Source organism: Rhinatrema bivittatum, chromosome 5 (assembly GCF_901001135.1).
Source record: "Rhinatrema bivittatum chromosome 5, aRhiBiv1.1, whole genome shotgun sequence".
NCBI classification, from domain to species: Eukaryota; Metazoa; Chordata; class Amphibia; order Gymnophiona; family Rhinatrematidae; genus Rhinatrema; species Rhinatrema bivittatum.
The window spans coordinates 89322945-89335696 of record NC_042619.1 but is presented as its reverse complement, the minus strand read 5'-3'; the positions used below and the strand labels follow the sequence as shown (position 1 = coordinate 89335696).

The window sequence follows — 12752 nt, the reverse complement described above, 5'->3', positions numbered from 1 at the left end:
GTTGATAAGTGTTATCTAAATTTTAAATAAAAAATAAATAAGATTCACGATTCAGCAGTTGCTACAATTATATAATGCTTCTTGTGGGTATTATTTTCTAGCCTGTTACCCAGAAGAGATGGCTACATGAGCAGTCCACTGTTCAAAGCCAGCCAGAGCTGGACTAGAACATTTTTTTAACTGAGCAAGACTGCTAAATTTGCATGAAAATTATAAAGATTCCCTTTTATTATGCTGGTTTCTCTTTCCTGAAGAAATATTGGCATTTAGAAGTTCCAAAGGGACTCATTACTTAGACCAGTGGTTCTCAGCTCTGCTTCTTGAGACCCAGTTTTCAGGGTAAGCAAGCTATACAAATTAGTTTTGTTTTTAGATCATACATATGAAAATGCATCCAATTGGTATTCATTGTGAATATACTGAAAACTGGGCTTGTTTGCTGTCCTCACTAAGAACCCATGACCTAAACATTCTGACCATAACAAATCCAATTAAATCAGGTTGCTTCTATGCTGATGCTTAGCAGATCCTCATGCAGACATCACATTGACACATATAAAGCATATATGTATTACAATTATCTAACAGCTAATAAGTGGATTCAGGAGGAGGTTTTTATAAACAAGGATAAAGAGACGGCTGAGGGGGGGATATGATAGAGGTCTTTAAGATCATGAGAGGTCTTGAACGAGTAGATGTGACTCGGTTATTTACACTTTCGAATAATAGAAGGACTAGGGGGCATTCCATGAAGTTAGCAAGTAACACATTTAAGACTAATCGGAGGTAATTCTTTTTCACTCAACGCACAATAAAGCTCTGGAATTTGTTGCCAGAGGAGGTGGTTAGTGCAGTTAGTGTAGCTGGGTTCAAAAAAGGTTTGGATAAGTTCTTGGAGGAGAAGTCCATTAATGGCTATTAATCAATTATACTTAGGGAATAGCCACTGCTATTAATTGCATCAGTAGCATGGGTTCTTCTTAGTGTTTGGGAAATTGCCAGGTTCTTGTGGCCTGGTTTTGGCCTCTGTTGGAAACAGGATGCTGGGCTTGATGGACCCTTGGTCTGACCCAGCATGGCAATTTCTTATGTTCTTATGTTCTTAAGACAAGTGAATTATCCATGTTGTCTTGGGGTGCAACGTCAGCTGGCAGCGTGCAGCTCAAAACTTCCTCAGAGTAGCAGAGCTTTGATGCTCTGCTCATGCACAGTGTTTCCACGCAGTTACCTCAGTTGACAGTTCTCAGTTGCATTTTTTCCATGCCACTGAACAGATGCAAATCTTCTCACCTCAGTGATCATAGTGGAAACGATTTCCAAAACAGCACTTTTCAGTGCTCGACAATGTCGAAAAAGAGAGGCTTTCAATATTCATGGGCATATTATGTCCAAGCAGTCCACATGCAGAGACTGCAGGCGCATGTCTCCCCAGGCCCAGCATCAGAGAACTGAAAAAATAGCTAGACTTTGGGAAATGGAGGCTGGATCTTCTTCATTAGGAAGCTATGCCTTTCCCCACGGCACTCCATACAGTCTTCGCTAGGACCGAAAACACACCACAGGGAGACACAAAAATGAGCCTCATTGAAGGTCCCCGAGACATTGATGGACTCCAGGCTGACGGACAAACAGCCCAAACTAGCCAAAGCCAGGTTCAACAAAAGTAAGGACAATGCTTTAATGACAGGGGCAACAGTGCATTCATCCGCACTGACAAAACTGGCACCTGAGTTAACTGGACACACTAAATTGGTGTAGGAAACAAAAGCAACCGATGCACCCTGTCATGATGCACCTCAACATGAATGTACATGCATCTTCATGCAGTGCTTTGGCATAGACAGCACCTTCAACACACAGAACAGTAGTGTCAATACCACGTAAAGCAATTCCACCACGACCAAAGCAAATGGTGATGCCACATGACTCTGGTCTACTGCAAGTGCCAAGCAATGCAAAGCCACCACAGGTGAAGCAAGCGAAGCACATAAGAACATAAGAAAATGCCATACTGGGTCAGACCAAGGGTCCATCAAGCCCAGCATCCTGTTTCCAACAGTGGCCAATCCAGGCCACAAGAACCTGGCAAGTACCCAAAAACTAAGTCTATTCCATGTAACCATTGCTAATGGCAGTGGCTATTCTCTAAGTGAACTTAATAGCAGGTAATGGACTTCTCCTCCAAGAACTTATCCAATCCTTTTTTAAACACAGCTATACTAACTGCACTAACCACATTCTCTGGCAACAAATTCCAGAGTTTAATTGTGCGTTGAGTAAAAAAGAACTTTCTCCGATTAGTTTTAAATGTGCCCCATGCTAACTTCATGGAGTGCCCCCTAGTCTTTCTACTATCCGAAAGAGTAAATAACCGATTCACATCTACCCGTTCTAGACCTCTCATGATTTTAAACACCTCTATCATATCCCCCCTCAGTCGTCTCTTCTCCAAGCTGAAAAGTCCTAACCTCTTTAGTCTTTCCTCATTTTGGTAGCCCTTCTCTGTACCTTCTCCATCGCAATTATATCTTTTTTGAGATGCGGCGACCAGAATTGTACACAGTATTCAAGGTGCGGTCTCACCATGGAGCGATACAGAGGCATTATGACATTTTCCGTTTTATTCATCATTCCTTTTCTAATAATTCCCAACATTCTGTTTGCTTTTTTGACTGCTGCAGCACATTGCACCGACGATTTCAATGTGTTATCCACTATGACACCTAGATCTCTTTCTTGGGTTGTAGCACCTAATATGGAACCCAACATTGTGTAATTATAGCATGGGTTATTTTTCCCTATATGCATCACCTTGCACTTATCCACATTAAATTTCATCTGCCATTTGGATGCCCAATTTTCCAGTCTCACAAGGTCTTCCTGCAATTTATCACAATCTGCTTGTGATTTAACTACTCTGAACAATTTTGTGTCATCTGCAAATTTGATTATCTCACTCGTCGTATTTTTTTCCAGATCATTTATAAATATATTGAACAGTAAGGGTCCCAATACAGATCCCTGAGGCACTCCACTGTCCACTCCCTTCCACTGAGAAAATTGCCCATTTAATCCTACTCTCTGTTTCCTGTCTTTTAGCCAGTTTGCAATCCACGAAAGGACATCGCCACCTATCCCATGACTTTTTACTTTTCCTAGAAGCCTCTCATGAGGAACTTTGTCAAACGCCTTCTGAAAATCCAAGTATACTATATCTACCGGTTCACCTTTATCCACATGTTTATTAACTCCTTCAAAAAAGTGAAGCAGATTTGTGAGGCAAGACTTGCCCTGGGTAAAGCCATGCTGACTTTGTTCCATTAAACCATGTCTTTCTATATGTTCTGTGATTTTGATGTTTAGAACACTTTCCACTATTTTTCCTGGCACTGAAGTCAGGCTAACCGGTCTGTAGTTTCCCGGATCGCCCCTGGAGCCCTTTTTAAATATTGGGGTTACATTTGCTAGCCTCCAGTCTTCAGGTACAATGGATGATTTTAATGATAAGTTACAAATTTTTACTAATAGGTCTGAAATTTCATTTTTTAGTTCCTTCAGAACTCTGGGGTGTATACCATCCGGTCCAGGTGATTTACTACTCTTCAGTTTGTCAATCAGGCCTACCACATCTTCTAGGTTCACCGTGATTTGATTCAGTCCATCTGAATCATTACCCATGAAAACCTTCTCCATTACGTGTACCTCCCCAACATCCTCTTCAGTAAACACCGAAGCAAAGAAATCATTTAATCTTTCCGCGATGGCCTTATCTTCTCTAAGTGCCCCTTTAACCCCTCGATCATCTAACGGTCCAACTGACTCCCTCACAGGCTTTCTGTGAGGGAGTTTTTGCCTCTACAGCCAACTTCTTTTCAAATTCTCTCTTAGCCTGTCTTATCAATGTCTTACATTTAACTTGCCAATGTTTATGCTTTATCCTATTTTCTTCTGTTGGATCCTTCTTCCAATTTTTGAATGAAGATCTTTTGGCTAAAATAGCTTCTTTCACCTCCCCTTTTAACCATGCCGGTAATTGTTTTGCCTTCTTTCCACCTTTCTTAATGTGTGGAATACATCTGGACTGTGCTTCTAGAATGGTATTTTTTAACAAAGACCACGCCTCTTGGACATTTTTTACTTTTGTAGCTGCTCCTTTCAGTTTTTTTCTAACAATTTTTCTCATTTTATCAAAGTTTCCCTTTTGAAAGTTTGGCACAAGAGCCTTGGATTTGCACACTGTTCCTTTTCCAGTCATTAAATCAAATTTGATCATATTATGATCACTATTGCCAAGCGGCCCCACCACCGTTACCTCTCTCACCAAGTCCTGTGCTCCACTGAGAATTAGATCTAAAATTGCTCCCTCTCTCGTCGGTTCCTGAACCAATTGCTCCATAAAGCTATCATTTATTCCATCCAGCAATTCCAGAGCTTAATTATGCATTGAATAAAAAGAATATTTTCTCTTATTAGTTTTCAATGTATCACCTAGTAATTTCATTGTGTGTCCCCTGATCTTCATAATTTTTGAAAGAGTTAACAACTGATTAACATTTACTCTTTCCATTCCACTCATTATTTTATAGACTTCTATCATATCTCACCTCAGCCATCTCTTCTCCAAGCTGAAGAGTCCAAACCTCTTTAACCTTTCCTCATAAGGGAATCGTTCCATCCCCTTTATCATTTTTGTCACCCTACTCTGTACCTTTTCTATATCTTTTTTTAGCTATAGTGACCAGTACTGCACTTAATACTCAAGATGAAGTCGCACCATGGAGTGATAGAGGCATTATGATATTCTCTGTTTTATTCTCCATTCCTTTCCTGATATTTCCTAGCATTCTATTTGCTTTCTTGGCTGCTGCTGCTGCTGCATAATGAGCTGAAGATTTCAATGTGTTATCAATGACATCTAGATCCTTTTCCTGAATGGTGACTCCTAATGTGGACCTTTGCATTGTGTAGCTATAATTTGGGTTACTCGTCTGTAAGTGCATCACTTTATACTTGTCCATATTAGATTTCATTTGCTATCTGCATGCCCTGTCTCCTAGTTTTGCAAGCTCCCCTTACAATTTCGCACAATCTTCTTGTGATTTAACAACTTTGAATAATTTTGAGTTATAGGCAAATCTGATCACCTCACTCGTTGTTCCCATTTTCAGGTCATTTATAAATGTACTATCTGTACCCGGCCACGCGTTGCTGTGGCTCAGTCTGGTTAAATGGAAAAGAAAGAAAAGAGAAAGCGCACATTTCTAATATGTTTAATTTCAAAATGCTTGTGGGTATACAATATTTTTTGTTGTTCCATTGTTTATGCAGATATAGAGATTGTCTGGTTTGCCAACTCTAGAACATGCAACATATAATTGTCCATGTGTTGTGACCGCCGGCCGCGGCAAACCGCGACCGGGGGCCGGTCACTCACCTTCGCGGCAGGGCCAGGCACAGACGCTGGGGCCGGCATCGGCAGCCCGCCTCCGCGGCAGTGCTGCTGCCCTCCAAGATGGCCGCGGCGTCCTCTCGACGTGGCTAAGCCACGCCCCCTGAAACCTCCTAGGGCCACGCGGGCGGCAAGAGCCTGGCCTTAAAGGAACCCTTACAGGAAGTTAGGGGGGGTTCCTTCCTGCTGACTCCATCTTCTGTATACTATTTAAGGCAAGGTCTGAGCCTTCAGACCTTGCCTTGGCTTCGTGGCTCTGGTGGTGTTTCCTGCTTGCAGTTCCTGATTGTTCCTCCGTGTGGTGATTCCTGGTTTGGCTGATGTTCCTGCTTGGCGCTCGACCCCTGAACTGGTTACGGAAGATTCTGGCTCTTGATCCCTGGACTGGCTGTGGTACTTTCTGGCTCTCGACCCTTGGACTGGCTGCGGAGTGTTCTGGCTCTTGATCCTTGGACTGTCTGTTGGTACCTTTGCTCTCACGACCTGCTGGAGGCGCCAGCTTCTACTTCCACGACCTGCTGGAGGCGCCAGCTTCTATTTTCCATGACCTGCTGGAGGTGCCAGCTATCTGGATTAAACGACCTGCAGGAGGCGCCTGCATCCAGATCGTCATCGAGTCTCTCCAGCGACCTTTGTGATTGGCCTCGCCTTCCGACGACCAAGCTACCCTCATTGCCGGATCAAGGGTCCACCTTCCAAATCAGAACACCATGTGAGAAGCAATCCGTGTCTAGATGTAAACCACATAATTCTAGAAATGAAAAAGAATGAAAAAAGAAAAAAAAAATAAACTATACTCACTAAATGAACGGTATGGTAAACGACACAGCTCAATTCCAACGCAATGTCACACGAAATAATTAAATCAAAATGTAAATAAATCAAAATCTATGAAAATTTAATTTAACAATGCAATCGGAAATATTGAAATGGAATCGTAAAATATTTAGTACAAGTCGTTAAGCCCGTTAAAACAGGTGAGATTTTTGTCCCCTCTCCTCCTACGTCTTTGCTCTGCTCCGCTCCTCCCCCCCCCCCCCCAACCAGCACCACGAAGGGCCAGAGGCGGTGGCGGTGGTAGGAGCTGCAGCGGTGGCCGAGGGGGATCTCGCGAGGCATAATTGTCCTGCCATCCCAACTCCCTCCCCCCCTTCCCCGGTGGCAGAGGGACAGGCTCAGACCCCTTTCACTCTATCCTTAGAGGCCCCAACTCCTTTGCTCTCCCATTCCCCTCTACACTCAACCCCTTCCACTCTAACCTATAAGTGGAGAGCTGGGGGGGTAGAGACTCTCTCTCTCATACAGCCCCCTACATAGGCTTCCTCTCTCTCTCTCTTGCATATACACTCTCCCTCTGTCCCTCACACATGCATGCTCAATCCCTCTCACACACATACACAATCCCTCACGTAGTCTCCCTCTCTCTCTGGCACTCACACTCGCCTTCAGCGCACATTAACACACTTCTCTCTCACACAGTTAAAACGGGCGATATTTTTGTCCCCTCTCCACCTAAGTTTTTGCTCTGCACTCTCAAGAGCTTGCAAAGTTCCCATGCCTGTTGTGTCTGGGAGAGTGAAGAAAACACTCTGTGTCCCCCCACTCGCAAAGGGCAGGTGGCAGGCACTGCTACAGATTTGGGACACGTTGCCTAGCTTACTTTGCTCTTTCTGGGAGACCTGTGCCTTTAAGAAATCCGATCGGGGGCTTGAGAGGGAGGAGGAAGCAGGGCTCTGGCTTTCACTTTCGTCACGGTGCTTTGCTGGGAGTGGGGGTGGGGCGATGACCATGTAAACTCTTCCCGTGGTGGCTGAGACCCATGGGCGGCTTGACAGCACTGCCTTCCCCCTCCCCACCTGCAGTTGTGGGATATTTACTTGGCTTCTCCTTAGCTGCGGGACTCAGGGGGCGGGGGAGGAGGATGAGCTGTTCTCTGTTCAGCTCTTTGCGCTTTGGCTGCTGCAGGCTGCAGCTGCTTGTGATCTCTTCACAGCTGCTTTCTACTGCATTTGCTCTGCTCTGGCTGTCCCAACTCCCTTCTCCCCTTCCCCGGCGGTGGACGGACTGGCTTGGCGACTCTTCTACCCTTTCCTCCTCCTGTGTGTAACTGTCTGGCAGTCCCTATTCCCTCCCCCCTTCCCCAGCGGGAATGGGCTGAGCCGTTTCTCAGAGCGGCGACTCGTCTGCCCTTTCCTCCTCCCCTCTGTGACACCCAGCATGTAGTGCAGAGCTCTATGGTCCGCACATGCGCGGTAGAGCTGCTCTCTACTGCGCATTTGCGGTCTGTCGGTCAGAGCCCATTTATATTGTAGATAGCATGTGTTGCTTTTACGCCCAACAGATGGCGCTGTTTTTCCCAAAAAGCATGTTTTTACCTGTCACAGGTGTGACATCTATATAATATAGGTATATAAACACACGCGCGTATTCGAATGCAACGTTGTGTCAAAATTTCAAAGCAATCAGTGAAGAACTTTCAGAGATTTAAGATTTTTAACAAACAAACATTTACATTTTTATTCATATAGACTAGCTGTACCCGGCCACGCGTTGCCATGGCTCAGTCTGGTTTAATTTCACAATGCGCATTAGCTCTGCTCCGGCCGTCCCATCTCCCTCCCCCCCCCCCCCTTCCCCAGCGGTGGACAGACTGGCTCGGCGACTCTTTTACCCTTTCCTCCTCCTGTATGTAACTGTCCGGCAGTACCTACTCCCTCCCCCCTTCCCCAGCGGTGGAGGAATGGGCTGAGCCGTTTCTCGGAGTGCGTTGCCGTGGCTCAGTCTGGTTTAATTTCACAATGCGCATTAGCTCTGTTCCGGCCATCCCAACTCTCTCCCCCCCTTCCCCAGTGGTGGACGGACTGGCTTGGTGACTCTTCTACCCTTTCCTCCTCCTGTGTGTAACTGTCCGGCAGTCCTTACTGCCTCCCCCCTTCCCCAGCGGCAGAGGAACAGGCTGAGCCATTTCTCAGAGCGGTGACTTGTCTGCCCTTTCCTCCTCCCCTCTGTGACACCCAGCACATAGCGCAGAGCTCTATGGTCCGCACATGCGCGGTAGAGCTGCTCTCTACTGCGCATTTGTGGTCCATCGGTCAGAGCCCATTTATATTGTAGATAGCGTGTGTTGCTTTTATGTCCAACAGATGGCGCTGTTTTTCCCAAAAAGCATGTTTTTACCTGTCACAGGTGTGACATCTATATAATATAGGTATATAAAAACACGCGCATATTTGAATGCAACGTTGTGTCAAAATTTCAAAGCAATCGGTGAAGAACTTTCAGAGATTTAAGATTTTGAACAAACAAACATTTACATTTTTATTTATTATAGATTAAAAGCGGTGGTTCCAGAACAGATCCCTGGGGCACTCCACTGTTCACCTTTCTCCATTGGGAAAATTTACCATTTAACTCTACTCTTTTTTCCAGCTTTTAACCAGTTTACAATCCACAATAGGGCACTGGCTCCTATCCCATTATTTTTAGTTCCCTAAGAAGTCTCTCATTAGGGACTTTGTCAAATGCTTTCTGGAAATCCAGATACACTATATCAACATGTTTATTTACGCCCTCAAAAAAATGCAGTAGTTAGTAAGGCAAGACTTCCCTTGGCTAAATCCATGTTGGCTTTGTCCCATTTAACTATACTTATCTATATGTTAAGCAATTGTGCTCCTCTTCTATCTGTCCCTTTCTTTGAGGTTCGCTTTCCAAGTCCTCTCATACATCAGTTTCCCGTCTTACCTGTTTCCTCCATTAGACCACACATCATCATATTTGTTTCCCTCATGACACCATCTGCCCATTTTTTCCAGTCTCTCTTTCTTGCTCTTTCTAAATCCATTCATTCTGCCAACTCTATTCCCTATGTGTTTACTCAGTAGCATGATGCATAACTGAGAGTTACATATGTTTGCCATTTCATGATGTGGAGAATGTCGATTTGCCAAGGGAAAAAAGCAGTAGAATGTAGTATAATCATTCAAATCTGCAAAAGAGATGAAATAATAAGCAAATATAATATAGTGTATGGACACCCACCTTTCATAATAAAATTGATTATTGATCCCAAAAAGAGCTATCAATCTTTTAAAATTATTTTTATGCTTTAAAACCTCCCACAAATATATATATGTATTTAATTTATATAGCCTACTTTCCAAATGTGACCAAGGTGGAGCACAACAGTATAATAAACAGTATCACAAATGTAAGGCTCGCAAGGAATTTACCGTTAAATATAATGTGGAAATTTCCAGCAGTGGGAGTAGAGCTAGTAGTGGAATGATTGGCATGGGCATTCTTTTCTGCTAATCTGTATAGGTGTGTCCATAAGGCACTAGTGGGAGTCTTTGTAGAAGAACTGAGAGAAACAGAAAGGTCACACTCTCTGGAGATGTTCTTCAGCTTCTCATTTTCAGTGAGAAAGCACATACATGTTTTTGAAAAGTCACTCCTATGTGAGGACCCTATTATCTCATCTCTGTTGCAGACTGAAGTGAGTATGTTACATTCAGGTGCTATTTTTCTTCCGCATCTCCAGCAGTGCATTTGTTGGCCCAGTTTTCTTCTTTGATGCTTATGAAAATATTTATTTCACCCTTTACTTCAGTGTATGTGAGGGCATACACTGAAGTAAATTGTTTTTAGATCTAATTGATCACCTTTCCAAATTCAAGCTTAACGCAAGTTACTGTCAGGCACAATAGATAGTTTCCTGCCCAGAAGACTTACAATCTAAGGGGCCAATATAATAAGCCATGAGTTAAAACAATGCACTGAAAGTGTTTGCCGGAGGTGGATCCTTGGGTCAAGGTAGGGTTAACGCAACCCGTAGGAGGGGTCCTAGGGGTCCCCACCATCAGCAGGAGGAGTGGTCTGATGGACGGAGGCCAGCTGGCACTTCACCAATACCAGCCCTCGTTCCCCGCGGGTTGAGCCTTTGGGTGCCGGGGCCGGCTGGACTTAGGTGGGCCTCCGTTTGTCGTCTTCGATAGAAGGATCGAGGTCAGCCCAGAGGCAGCACCAGAGGAAAGAAGAAGTCTGTATTGGACGAAGAGGAGTCCCGGAGACCCGGGTGCCAATAGAACCAAAGTCAGACAGGGGGCACCCGAGCAAGAACAAGCTGAAGCCTGAATAGGCCAAGTTCAGGACAAAGACTGAAGAAGTGTCGTAGGGCAATCTGGAAGCAGTGGCAAACAAGGCTGAGGTCTGGATGAGGAGAAAGTCAAGAACATAGTCTAGCAATGCAGAGGTCCGAGTCTGGAGAGAGGCAATGGAGTAGTCAGGCAAAGCAGAGGTCCGGGCTTGGAGAGAGTCAATGGCGCTGGTCAGGCAAAGCAGAGGTCCGGGCTTGGAGAAAGTCAATGGCGTGGTCAGGCAAAGCAGAGGTCACGGTCCGAGGATAGGTTGAGGATCAGGAACACAGGAACGAGGAAACCAGGAACAAGAGTCAGTGAGGATCAGAAACCAGGAACAAAGGAGAATCTCTAGGAGGCAACGAGTACTCGACCAGCAAGGAGACCTGTTGCAAAGACAATCCTATGGAGCGGAGCCCGGGCTTAAGTACCGGAGCTCCGCTGATGTCAACGTCCGGGGCCACAGCTCGGTTCCTGCCGCGGGCCCTACCTAAGACACAGTGATGTGTGTGCCTAGGGAGGGGCGTGGCGCTGAGTAGCGGCGTCTCTCTGCAGACCACGCGGAGAGGCCCAACGCGGAGCATCAGGATCTGTAGCTGAGCCGGAGGCACCAGGATCTATAGCTGACCAGGAGTCATCCGGGGCAGCCCGAGGACGGAGCCAGTGGCCTCCCGCCACCAGGGATGAGGGACCAGGCACTGGATTCACTTGAGAGAGGTGAGGGGGGTGAGCCGCAGGTCTGCCGCAGCCGGCACGCATAACAGAAAGTCAGCACTTATGTTCCAAAACATTTTGACTCCTAATACAGTAAGCTAATGTTATGCTAATGCATTGGGAATTTAAAAAGTGTGCTGACTGGAAAATGTGCACACAAGCCTGATTTAAAGTGTGTGCTCAGCCTTTTGTATAGACGGAGCACACATTTTAATGTGGGAAAGGACAGTGAGTTATACGCAGAAATTAGGCTCCACATGTGCAGGAAGAGGTCCCTTCCCCTTCACCTTGCAATGCTTCTTCCCTTTGAATAACAGCACAAAGGCAGAGATCAGTTTAACTCTTTTTAATATGACTGCAGAACACCATGAACAATACAGAAAATCATGTAATGAATAACATAATCAACAATCATTTTTTACAAGATTTGCATTAAAACCCATTGGTTGCCATTGTAAGATGATATCATTTTGAATAATGCAGAGCTTTTATATACCCAGCCATAGAAGCTATTATGTTGGGCCAGGATTATAGCCACTGCTGTTCACACATTCCAGTTCTGTAAAAAACAGGATCATAGCATTGCTGCGATTCTGTCCCTCTTGCTGTTAAAGCAGTGGAAATGCATTGAAACTTGCACCAGATACTTCCACTATTGTTAGACTAAATAAGCTACTGTAAGGAATTTGCTGTGCTCTACCATACCTATTGCATTCTTACTGTTAGTTATATGTTGTATTGGCTTGCTGGTTTCTCCACCACGGTCCCCTGGTAATGGCCCCTCATTTGCCAGGGGTTCTGCCACCCACTAGATGCTGCAGACATATCTGGATAGCAGAACTTCTAGGCTACCTTGTAAATCACTGCTGAATATACCAAGGCCTGTGTCTGAAAAATGTCCCCTGTCTTGTTGGAACAACCCAGGGTAGATTTCATCTCTCATGTCATGAGAGGCAGAAAGGCCCTAAATGATGAGCATGAACCTTGAATCACTTGTTGATCTTTTTCCATGTGTTTCCTAGAGCTTGGTGCAATCACTTGCCCTGCCACATGTTCCTAAAGCTGATGCAGGACCAAATGATGTGAGTGTTAGGGAACAGCCCTGCATTGCATTATAGTCCCCTTGAATTTTTTGAAGAAGCTCCACACTGTGGATTGCTGCCAATTCGTTTTCCCCTAAGTGGAGAATTATTTCCCTCCAGGGGGCCTGTGTTCTGCTCATATGAAGTATAAGAGGCATCAGCTGGTCCCACCTCATCCCTGGGTGACCTTACCAAGTTAGCACCATTCAATGCGAGGCCATGCCCAGATTTACCTCCAGGGGCCTCGATTTCACTCTCTTATGTGCCCATTGGACATAGAAGTGCTCTAGAAATGGGGGAAAGCTGACAGTCACTCAGGAGCACATGGTTTGTAGGGAGGTATCTTTGAAAAGTACTAAAGAAAAAGGA

The 12752-nt window shown here is 45.1% G+C and overlaps 1 protein-coding gene across 1 annotated transcript in view; it reads left to right on the top strand.

Annotated features, from left to right (window-relative positions):
* The window catches only part of ATP8A2 (ATPase phospholipid transporting 8A2), a 1219142-nt gene that overhangs the window by 1077300 nt on the left and 129090 nt on the right, over positions 1 to 12752 (top strand). The window lies entirely within an intron of this gene.